Raw genomic sequence first — 12279 nt, 5'->3', positions numbered from 1 at the left:
TACGTTTTAATAATATTGATGTTACATTTAAAATGACGATGGAACTATAAGAGGTGAAATGTGACGTAATATTTCTGACGTGAGTTGCGCTACTGGGGCAGAGAAATATAAAGAGGTGATTCTTAATTTTGAATCTATCCCGAGCATCGCCGGTAACGGTCAACTAATTATTAATGTTGATGTAATTGATTTTTTAAATAAATCGATTATAACGCGTATTTATTAGAAACAATTGATTTTTCTGAAATTTCAAACAATTTACATTGTTTGCCACTTCATTTATTTTTAGAGTAATTAGAAAGTGTGTATCAATATCACAAAATGGCAGGTATTTGAGTTCATGAATGAGGAGAATAAAATGATTTTAATTTTTTATTCATTCTTCAGGTAATCAGGGTGTACGAGTTTTATCATATCGGAGCCGAAACACGACGAAACTTCTCCAGGGAATTATAATTGGTGTTATCTGGCAGGAGGAACAAGGCTCGGTATAGTAGAACAGTAAGCGTGTAAGAGAGCGTGTAAGCGTGTGCGGGATACAGTAGACACCCGAGCATATCTCACAATAGATCAATGATTCTGGTCGCAGTTAGAAAGTCCATATAGGAAAAATAAAAAGATTAAACAAAAGCTAAAATAATCATGACAAATTTAACCTTGATTGTTTTGTTTGCAAAGTCTACAGCGAATCGCTGGACCTGCGATTTTCGAATGTATAGCAGCATAGTTCAAGTTCATAATTCATAAAAAAAATTTCGCTCTTTTATAATGGTGTAGGTCATTCGCATACACAGGCGCGGCCGCCGAAGTGGTAAGGTGTCTCTAATTAATAATAAAGCTCTATTTCGAACGTATTTATACCAAAGCGCTGTGCAATGTCCGGGTAGTGCCATGTTGCCGTCGTGCGAATGAAAAATATCGTTGCCGACGATATTTTGTACTTCCCGGGGAGTGCACGGCAGAAACTTAGATGTTACTCTCAGGATATGACTGTGTGTTAAATATTTTTGTTTGTTTTTTTTTTGCATTCTCGCCATGGATACTGCCCGGAGGCAGTGGGAGTAGCGCTTGACAGTATTATTGTTATTCGCATATTTCTTGGAAAGATATAAATAACCGAAAGAGCAGTTTTAAAAATAGGCCTGACCAGAGTGAATAGAGTGGCGCAGAGTCTTAAAAACTAAACGAACCGTCAAACGCTGAACCAAACGAGCAAAGTACATAAGCACTACTGTTGGCTAGAATTTTTGGAAATGGTTTTGTAATCATATAAAAAAAAGTTTACAAAAAATTGAGCTTTTATTCATTTTTTTATTTTGATCATTTTATCATGTACAAAATTACAAAATTGTACAATGTTTGTTTTGTATGGACTAGTAATATTTTCAAAATTTACTTCCCAAATTTCTAGTAGAGTTTTATGGAAACATATGATATTTTCTTTCTGATTTCCTTTAAATTACTTAATTTAATTGTTCCTGGTAACGACAAAACACGTATACGAACGCAGCGTTTAAGTTGTGTAGGCTTGCTTGTCCGATTGATGTCGCAACTGCTGAACTATTGGTATCTGTATAAGAAGTACAATAAAGCAAAAACATAAGCATTTATTCTCGTAACGAAAACATTAAATTTTACCTTGGCTTTCCCGCTGAAGTAAGTCTACCGATCCCTTCGAACCTTTCTGAACCTTTCAGTTGATCGTTGAACCATGCATATCTCACAATAGATCAATGATTCTGGTCGCAGTTAGAAAGTCCATATAGGAAAAATAAAAAGAATAAACAAAAGCTAAAATCATTCCGCGTCGAACACCCGACAGAAACGGACGTGCAAAGTGGTCGTTCTATTACAATCCGGTCCGTGTGTACGAATAGCCAAACAAAAGAGTGTATTATTCTAGGCCATCAGTTGACAGTCGAGTCCGTGTCGCTGTGCTGAGTGATCTCACACCCGGCTCACTGCTGGTGGCTGTATTGGTGCTGCTGTACTGGTGCTGCTGGCTGCTTTGGGTGCAGCTTCAAACGATCGGACAACCACTGCTGGAAGGAAGAAGTAAAGAGGTACGTGTTCTTGTCGGCGCAAGTGCGCTAGTGCGCTACATTTAGCGCGATGGATATAGATCCCTCGCCTCCCGTGCCACCATCCCCGAACCCCCCTGACCCTGACCCTTCTGTTACCCCCTCCCCTGTTCATTCTCTAGTCCCCCCTCGCCCCAGGCTTTACCCGGACGGATCTCAACAGGGCAGCTATACTGTTTATTTTCGTCCAAAGGCAGGAGTGAATTCAAAGCGATTAAACATACTGCAAATTTCTAAAGATCTGACGAAGGGGTACAAGGCCGTGACCGAAATTTCCAAGGTCTGACCTAACAAGCTCCGTGTCGTGGTCAGTAATCTGGCACAGGCCAATGCTATCGCTTGCTCTGAGCTCTTCACACGCGAGTATCGCGTTTACATACCCGCACGAGACGTGGAGATCGACGGTGTCATAACCGATTCGAGTCTGTCTGTCGAGTGTATCCTAAAAAGCGCAACCGGTTGCTTCAAAAATACCGAAACACAGGCGAAGATTTTGGATTGTAAGCAATTGCGGTCCATGTCTCTCGTCGGCGGTAAAAAAGTTTACACTCCGTCAGACTCGTTTCGCGTTACGTTTGCCGGATCTGCACTCCCTAGCCACGTCTCGATCGACCGGGTTCGTCTGCCTGTGCGATTGTATGTACCCCGTGTTATGAATTGCACCAATTGCAAGCAGTTAGGCCACACAGCCGCCTACTGCTGCAATAAGGCACGATGTAGCAAGTGTGGGGAGACTCATGCGGAAGATTCTTGCAGTGTTAATGCTGAAAAATGTATTCACTGTGGGGAAAACCAGCATGAGCTCTCCACATGCCCGGTGTACATGCAGCGCAGATAAAATCAAGCGGTCACTTAAGGAGCGTTCAAAGCGTTCTTACGCTGAGATGCTGAAGAAGACCGTGACCACTTCTACCATAACATCGAACCCCTTTGATCTGTTGCCCTCTGATGAAACCGATTCTGACGATTCATTAGCGGGAACATCTTATGCCAATCCTGGGGAGTCTAGGAAGAGGAAAAATGTTTCTTCTCCTAAACTTCCCCGTAAAGGTCCTAAGATTTCCCAAAGTGTAATGAAAAGTACGAACAAACCAAACAGTGCTGCGGAAAAACCGAAGCAAACTCCTCCTGGGCTTGCCAATTTAAAGTCCCAGAAGGAGTTCCCAGCACTGCCAGGAACATCTAAAACCCCAGTTGTTCCTTTTGCACTCCCAGTTGATGAAACAACCTCTGGATTAGTGAAATTTTCTGACATTGTGGACTGGATTTTTGAAAATTTCAATGTACCCGATCCAATTAAAATTTTTCTTACAGCATTCCTCCCAACAGTTAGATCATTTTTGAAGCAGTTGACTGCCCAATGGCCCCTCCTTGCAGCGATTGTATCCTTCGATGCCTAATTCAACTGCGTATATGAAGGATTCTATCTCTGTCTTACAGTGGAATTGTAGAAGTATTTTACCAAAAATTGATTCGTTTAAAGTTTTGATAAATAAAAACAAATGCGATGCATTTTCCCTTTGTGAAACTTGGCTTACTTCAAATGTTGATCTCAACTTCCATGATTTTAATATTATTCGCCTTGATCGAGACACCCCATATGGAGGAGTACTTTTAGGGATTAAAAAGTGCTATTCTTTCTATCGTATTAACCTCCCCTCGATTCCAGGCGTCGAAGTTGTCGCATGTCAAATGACAATACAAGGTAAAGAGCTTTGTATTGCCTCAATATATATTCCTCCCAGAGCACAGGTTGGGCAACGGTTGCTCTTTGATTTAATAGAACTCCTTCCCTCGCCACGTTTGATTTTGGAAGACTTCAACTCTCATGGCGTGGCTTGGGGTTCCCCATACAATGATAACCGCTCCTCTTTAATCTATAACCTTTGCGATGACTTCGACATGACTATTTTAAACAACGGTGAAATGACACGTATCCCGAAACCTCCAGCGCGCCCAAGCGCTTTGGATCTATCCTTATGTTCGACGTCGCTACGGTTGGATTGCACATGGAAGGTAATCCTCGATCCTCACGGTAGCGACCATTTGCCTATTCTTATTTCAATTAATAACGGGTCAACTCGCATGCGACCAATTGACATTCCGTATGACCTCACACGGAATGTCGATTGGAAGTTATACGAGGAAATGATTTCAAAAGCGGTCGAGTCGATTCAACATCATCCACCACTTGAAGAATACAACCTCCTCGCGGGTTTGATTCTCGACGCCGCGTTGCAAGCCCAAACGAAGAAATATCCCGGCGTAACGATCAAAGAACGGCCTCCCACTCCGTGGTGGGACCAAGAGTGCTCCGATGTCTACACGCAAAGATCCGACGCGTTTAAGGCCTACCAGAAGGGAGGTATACCTGGCGACTATATACGGTATTCGGAGCTTAATACCAAGCTTAAAAGCCTGGCTAAAGCAAAGAAACGCGGATATTGGCGTCGGTTCGTGAACGAGACGTCGAGGGAGACATCGATGAGCACTCTTTGGAACACAGCCCGAGGAATGCGGAATCGCGTAACGGTCAACGAAAGCGAGGAGTCTTCAAGTCGGTGGATATTTGATTTTGCCAGGAAAGTATGTCCGGACTCTGTTCCTGAGCAAAACATTGTTCGCGATGCGTCTCCGGGCCACGACGCGATAGAATCACCTTTTACGATGGCAGAATTTTCAGTTGCCCTCCTGTCCTGTAACAATAACGCGCCTGGGTTAGATAGAATCAAATTCAACTTGTTGAAGAATCTACCCGGCAATGCCAAGAGGCGCTTGTTGAACTTGTTCAATAAGTTCCTGGAGCAAAACATTGTACCGCAGGATTGGAGGCAAGTGAAGGTGATCGCCATCCAAAAACCAGGGAAACCAGCTTCTGATCACAACTCTTATAGGCCGATTGCAATGCTATCCTGTATTCGGAAATTGATGGAAAAAATGATACTCCGTCGTTTAGACCATTGGGTAGAATCAAATGGTCTACTATCAGATACTCAATTTGGCTTCCGCCGTGCCAAAGGGACGAATGATTGTCTTGCGTTGCTTTCAACAGATATTCAGCTGGCGTATGCTCGCAAAGAACAAATGGCGTCTGCGTTCTTGGACATTAAGGGGGCTTTTGATTCCGTTTCTATTGACATTCTTTCGGGTAAACTTCACCGACAAGGATTTTCTCCAATTTTGAACAATTTTTTGCACAATTTGTTGTCCGAAAAGCACATGCATTTTACGCACGGCGATTTGGCAACTTTTCGCATTAGCTACATGGGTCTTCCCCAGGGCTCATGTTTAAGCCCCCTTCTTTACAACTTTTATGTAAATGACATCGACGAATGTCTGGCAAATTCATGCACGATAAGACAACTTGCAGACGACAGTGTAATCTCTGTTACAGGAGCCAAAGCTGCCGATTTGCAAGGACCATTGCAAGATACCTTGGACAATTTGTCTGCTTGGGCTTCACAGCTAGGTAACGAATTCTCTCCGGAGAAGACTGAGATAGTAGTTTTTTCTAGGAAGCATGAACCTGCTCAGCTTCAAACACAATTAATGGGTAAAACGATTTCTCAGGTTTTGGTACACAAATATCTTGGTGTCTGGTTCGACTCTAAAGGCACCTGGGGTTGTCACGTGAGGTATCTGATGAAAAAATGTCAACAAAGAGTGAATTTTCTTCGTACAATAACCGGACAATGGTGGGGAGCCCACCCAGGAGACCTTATAAGGCTTTATCAAACAACGATACTGTCTGTTATTGAGTACGGGTGTTTCTGCTTCCGCTCCGCAGCAAACACACATTTGATCAAACTGGAGCGAATACAATATCGTTGTTTGCGTATCGCCTTGGGTTGCATGCAATCGACCCATACGATGAGTTTGGAGATCTTAGCTGGAGTACTACCATTGAAAACCGCTTCTGGAGCCTGTCTTCTCGTATTCTAATCAAATGTGAGGTCTTGAACCGTCCCGTGATTGAAAATTTTGAAAGGTTAATCGAACTTAATTCTCAAACCCGTTTTATGACATTGTATTTCAATCACATGTCCCAAAATATTAACCCTTCTTCGAATATTCCAAATCGTGTCGACTTATCAAATACTTCTGATTCTACTGTGTTTTTCGATACATCCATGATAGAAGAAACTCGTGGAATCCCGGATCATTTACGCGTGCAGCAGATCCCTAAAATTTTTTCCAATAAATATCGAAACATCAACTGCGACAATATGTACTACACTGACGGATCACTTCTTGATGGGTCCACTGGCTTCGGTATCTTCAATAACAATTTAACCGTCTCCCATAAGCTCGATAATCCTGCTTCTGTTTACGTCGCAGAATTAGCTGCAATTCAGTACACCCTAGGGATTATCGAAAAAATGCCCACGGACCATTATTTCATCTTTACGGACAGTCTCAGTTCCATTGAGGCTCTCCGATCGATGAAAGATGTTAAGCACTCTCCGTATTTCCTGGGGAAAATACGGGAACATCTGAGTGCTTTATCTGAAAAATCTACTCAGATTACCTTAGCGTGGGTCCCTTCTCACTGCTCGATACCGGGTAATGAGAAAGCGGACTCTTTGGCTAAGGTGGGCGCAACAAATGGTGATATTCATGAAAGACCAATTGCCTTTAATGAATTTTTCGCATTTGTACGTCAGAATACGATCATCAGTTGGCAAAATTCTTGGACCAAGGGGGAACTGGGAAGGTGGTTACATTCCATTATACCCAAGGTATCGACGAACCCGTGGTTCAAGGGGTTGGATGTAGGTCGGGATTTCATTTGCGTGATGTCCCGGCTTATGTCCAATCACTATAGATTTGACGCGCATCTCCGTCGTGTTGGGCTCGGGGAGAGTGGTATCTGTGCCTGTGGTGAAGGTTATCACGACATAGAGCACGTTGTTTGGTCATGCCCTGTACACCGTGACGCCAGGTCTAGATTAATAGCTTCCCTGCAGGCCGAAGGTAGGCAGCCGGCTGTTCCTGTTCGTGATGTCTTGGCGAGCCGTGACCTATCCTACATGTCCCTTATATACGTTTTCCTGAAATCCATCCACGCCCCAGTTTAGTCCTATCCCCTTCCGCCTACATCCAACCAAACGACAAGAACACGTTAAGACCCCGGATCCGAAACAGCAATCAGACCCGCACGATACTCTCAAGGCCCGATGGAAACAACCCAATATGCCAGTCCGTAATATCTTGGCCCAGCAGCGGAACAAATTTAATATGCTGCTTACCTATGGCAATGAAAACCATCAAACAGCAAACCTGTGCTTCTAATGCAAAATATTCTAGCTTTATGTTAGATTTAGTTTCAGCTCGTAGTCGGCAGCGAGGATAAAAAATTTGCTTTTAGTTATTAAGATACTTTAGAAAGTAAGCTACCAGATATAATTGGCGCCGTTAAACATTGAATTGTATTTGTGCCGTGTCAAATAAACTATAGATGAAGAAAAAAAAAAGCTAAAATAATCATGACAAATTTAACCTTGATTGTTTTGGTTGCAAAATCTACAGCGAATCGCTGGACCTGCGATTTTCGAATGTATAGCAGCATAGTTCAAGTTCATAATTCATAAAAAAAATTTCGCTCTTTTATAATGGTGTAGGTCATTCGCATACACAGGCGCGGCCGCCGAAGTGGTAAGGTGTCTCTAATTAATAATAAAGCTCTATATCGAACGTATTTATACCAAAGCGCTGTGCAATGTCCGGGTAGTGCCATGTTGCCGTCGTGCGAATGAAAAATATCGTTGCCGACGATATTTTGTACTTCCCGGGGAGTGCACGGCAGAAACTTAGATGTTACTCTCAGGATGTGACTGTGTGTTAAATATTTTTGTTTGTTTTTTTTTTTTGCATTCTCGCCATGAATACTGCCCGGAGGCAGTGGAAGTAGCGCTTGACAGTATTATTGTTATTCGCATATTTCTTGGAAAGATATAAATAACCGAAAGAGCAGTTTTAAAAATAGGCCTGACCAGAGTGAATAGAGTGGCGCAGAGTCTTAAAAACTAAACTTCCCAAATTTCTAGTAGAGTTTAATGGAAACATATGATATTTTTTCTCTGATTTCCTTTAAATTACTTAATTTAATTGTTCCTGGTAACGACAAAACACGTATACGAACGCAGCGTTTAAGTTGTGTAGGCTTGCTTGTCCGATTGATGTCGCAACTGCTGAACTATTGGTATCTGTATAAGAAGTACAATAAAGCAAAAACATAAGCATTTATTCTCGTAACGAAAACATTAAATTTTACCTTGGTTTTCCCGCTGAAGTTAGTCTACCGATCCCTTCGAACCTTTCTGAACCTTTCAGTTGATCGTTGAACCATGCTGTAATAGTTTTCACGGAAATGCTTGGAGAAAAAAATTTATGGTCGGCAGCAATGCCAGCAGCGGTAGCAAGAGTCCCATCAACAACAGTAATCCCAGTAGCAGCAGTAGCCCCAGCAGCAGTAGTTGTCCAGAAGCAGCAGCAGTGCCAACGTCAGAAGCAGTCTCTGGATAAGGATTTACTCTGGTCAAGATAACATACAAAAACACACACACAAAATTAGACAAACCTCTTCGGCATTGGAAACCTTGAGGTGCACCAGGTATAGTTCTCAGCTTCCCGTTGGCTGCGGCCACGTACAGATCCAGCTCGTAATTCACATGAAGCTATTCAAAATGGAAAAAAAATCATTTTATCCATCACTCGCAATCATTTTATAATTTACTTACACTGCAAAATCGGGTGTTTCCGGTGGTAAAATAGTATGCCTGCAAACAGCACAAGTCCATCCACAGTTTCCCCAAAATCGGATTCTTTGGAAACCGTATCGTATCGCAAGAGTGTTTGAGCGTCGCACACAAATTACGTAACGCTGAAATCCAGATTTTGATCCCCCCCCCGATAAGTAACGTTTTCAATATGACTTCCCCACCACCCCTAAAATTACGTAACGCTTAACCCCCAAAAATTTTCGATTTCGAAGAAAAATCACAGTCACATAACTGTATCAACCACCCCCACTCCTACATACGTAACAATAAGTAACGAAAACTCAACCTCCCTTCCCCCCTCCCTTCTTGCGTTACGTTATTTGTGTACGACGCCTTATCTCCAGAAAAGTGCATTGTGAACGAGTGTATATACCTCTACATCGTCCGATACACAAACCCGAAAAAGTAGTTTAGAATTGTGCCAGCATTTCCTTCAGCCGACGACACGTACCTTCCAACAAAATACTTACCGTCAGAGCTATTCAGAAAATATTTTTTCTACTTCAAACACCAATTTCTAATGCATGGAACTGCATCAAGTCAAGCACCCGTGAAGGAGCTCCGTAGCTGCAAAGATACAGAGTCCGCATTGACAAGCGGGTGGTCGTTGGTTTTTTTTTTTTTTTTATTAACTCGTTTATTTGACACGGCACAATACCTCTAGGTTTACGGTGCCAGATACAAAAAATAAAATAAAAAACGCTACTGCTGCTGTATATTATTATTTGTTGCATTTGGTTTTCTTGTTGTTGGGCCATTTCGGTTGTTACTGCGCGTCGTGGTCCTTTTCCGGGGAGGTGAACCAATATTCTTGCCTGCCTCCGGGTCAGAGCAAATCATGTCGTTCTCGCTGGCTGACATCTCGCTATCGCTTCCATTCGAGGTTTTGTACTTTCGGAGTCTTCGTTTTATCTCTTTAAACTCGGCGGCATCAGTATCAGGTAAGTTGTCCATAGTTTGCGCTGATGTATCTTGGACCGATGTTTTTTCCGTTGCTGTTTTAGTTGTTGGCAGTTTCGCATTTGGATTTTGTGTTGTTGTCTTCGTTGTTTCCGTTGATGGTAATTTTTTTGATGACTGTTTACTTCTTTTTTCGTCGTTGGCTGTCGAGGATGACGAACTGTGTTGTACCGCTTTGTTGCAGGGGTTTCCCGGATGAGCTTCTAAGCCACACCATTGGCAAGTTGCGCGTTGGTTTTTGTAGGTAACCAAACTTTGTTCGGAGTAGGTTCGACCGGCAAATGTGACAAAACTCGGTATTGGTTTGGTTAAACGCATACGCACAATACGTACGCCATTGTAAACTCCCGGAAAGAAGTTTTTCCACGTGTCGTGTCTAATAGACAAAACTTCTCCATACTCGCCTATCACACGTTCTATTGACCTCGGACTAAACGCTCTTGGGAGGTCATGGATGCGTACATCAATAGCATTGTCTTCCATATACACCGGAATCAAATAGTTTAACTGCTCATTCCGAATACGATGTTTCATGTTATTTTCGTTTATAAATTTTTCAGCGGCATCGAGTAGCTTGAATGTTATCAGCACACAATTGCGCACATGATGCATTTGTATACTATCCACTTCATCGATATTGATTCTCATTTCACTTTTGATTATTTTTTCGACTTCACGTATCGAGGGGCGCGGGACACAGGATGCAAAGTCAATCACGGCCGTGTTAACACGCATCACACAAGGTCCACCTTCAGAGTTAGCCTTTCGCAGATGCGCTGCAATGGTATTGCCTTCCATTTCTTCGCACAATCAAAAAGAAAGCCAATGTAGCAGAACTAAACAAAAGAACGGCAGCGCGCAGATCACTTGTTTGTGGAGACAGAGTTTTGTACGTGCTGTTCGGAAGAAGCGACAAGCGAGGGTCGTTGGTTCGAATCTTAGTAGAATAATGCCATTCGGTTGTACCCTTCCTTTAAACTGAATGTCTACAATCCCCTGCTAGCTTTCCTCCTAACAAAAATAAGTCCCTCTTACAATAAAACTGAACTGAGTAACGCAAGATTGTTCTCTTCAGGAAATTGTAATTAGACGATATTGGTATGATGAAGAGGCCCGGTATAGAGCAGTGAGCTTAAAACGGAAAGTTAAAACTCACACACAAGCACGGATATAAATGATAAGCGTATCCCTTATTTCAATATGGTACTGCGAATAATATTAAATACGAAGTACAGGAAATACCTGGGTATTATTACAATAAATCAAATGTCTCTGGTCGCAGTGATGAATCCACACAGGAAAAATAAAGAAGGCGTACATGTGTCAAATACAACCTTCTTATGTTTTACCCTTTTTTGTACCATTGCGCCCAGTAGTTTTTTTAACTTTTGTCACATTGTCCGAACAATTTTGCTGTACGCAGATGGCTTGCTTCCCGAGCACAGATAACAATAACAAGGACGAAATAAATTTTACTTCCTACATATTTTGACTCAACAAAGTGTTTTGGTTTGTTCCTCTTTCTCCAAGCTATGTGGCCACGCCCTAATGGCAAAAATCTACGCTGAACTCGATACAAAAGACTGCGTGTAGAAAATTCAGCTTCAGTTTAGTTTGTCACACAATAGCGAGTGCGGTGCAGTTGTTAAAGGTACGCGACATTGAGAAACGAGAGCTGCATACGAGTCAACTTCCAGGCAGTGCGGAGCATGTTACCTTGATTTTTCATACGGCAGCAACAGTTACGGCAGCAACAGTACGCTGTAGGATATTTTGCTGGCACAGCTACTGGAGGGCACAGCGGAGAGCAAATTTTATGCGCGGTCAACAAAATATTCAATACTACCGGTGATGATGCGATTATCAGCGTTCTGTAGCACGAATTTCATACTGAAGATTATGGAAACGGTTCTTTTCAGAACTGTAGATGCTTGAAGATAAGAGTTTTGAGAATTTTCACAACTACTACTAGGGTACCATTTTCATGTATTCATACATCGTTAGTTTTACAATAACGACCATCAAATATAAACGCCTATGAACAGTTTGTCGCAGCATATAATTTATACATTTAGTCCTACGTCACCATTTCATACAACCCCTAGGGATGTATACCTTGTAGTATTTGTTTAATAGATACACATTATATTCTAAATAAGTAAACACATATTTTTTTATACAAGTTACAACGGAGACCTGCACATGCACCGGAATGATGTCGCGACCCAGTGCAAAAGGCATATTTCTGCAGCAGTCAGCGCATCAGCCAGGTACTAGGGTAGCGCTAGGTTAGCCTATTTTAGGTGCGATCGTGGGATCGCTAAACTTAATTTTAATCAATATAGTCAGTTCCTCTAATCACGCAGTTCATGTTTTTTAAATGTATCGCCGTCCGCGCGTATATAACTTACATAACATGAGATCATGAGATGTAGGTCATACCGCAGACTAGTGTT

At 42.2% G+C, this 12279-nt stretch overlaps 1 long non-coding RNA gene across 1 annotated transcript; it reads right to left on the bottom strand.

Annotated features, from left to right (window-relative positions):
- Nucleotides 1–8072: 8072 nt before the first annotated feature.
- Nucleotides 8073–8911, bottom strand: LOC129718287 (uncharacterized). Its single transcript, XR_008726849.1, has 3 exons — nt 8662–8911; nt 8356–8598; nt 8073–8287 (listed from the first exon to the last, which is right to left on the bottom strand). It is a non-coding gene; the product is annotated as an uncharacterized LOC129718287 (long non-coding RNA).
- Nucleotides 8912–12279: the final 3368 nt, after the last annotated feature.

This window comes from Wyeomyia smithii, chromosome 1 (assembly GCF_029784165.1).
Source record: "Wyeomyia smithii strain HCP4-BCI-WySm-NY-G18 chromosome 1, ASM2978416v1, whole genome shotgun sequence".
In the NCBI taxonomy this organism is placed as follows: domain Eukaryota; kingdom Metazoa; phylum Arthropoda; class Insecta; order Diptera; family Culicidae; genus Wyeomyia; species Wyeomyia smithii.
Note: the sequence above shows the minus strand (reverse complement) of the source record. Positions and strands in the feature narration are given on the sequence as shown.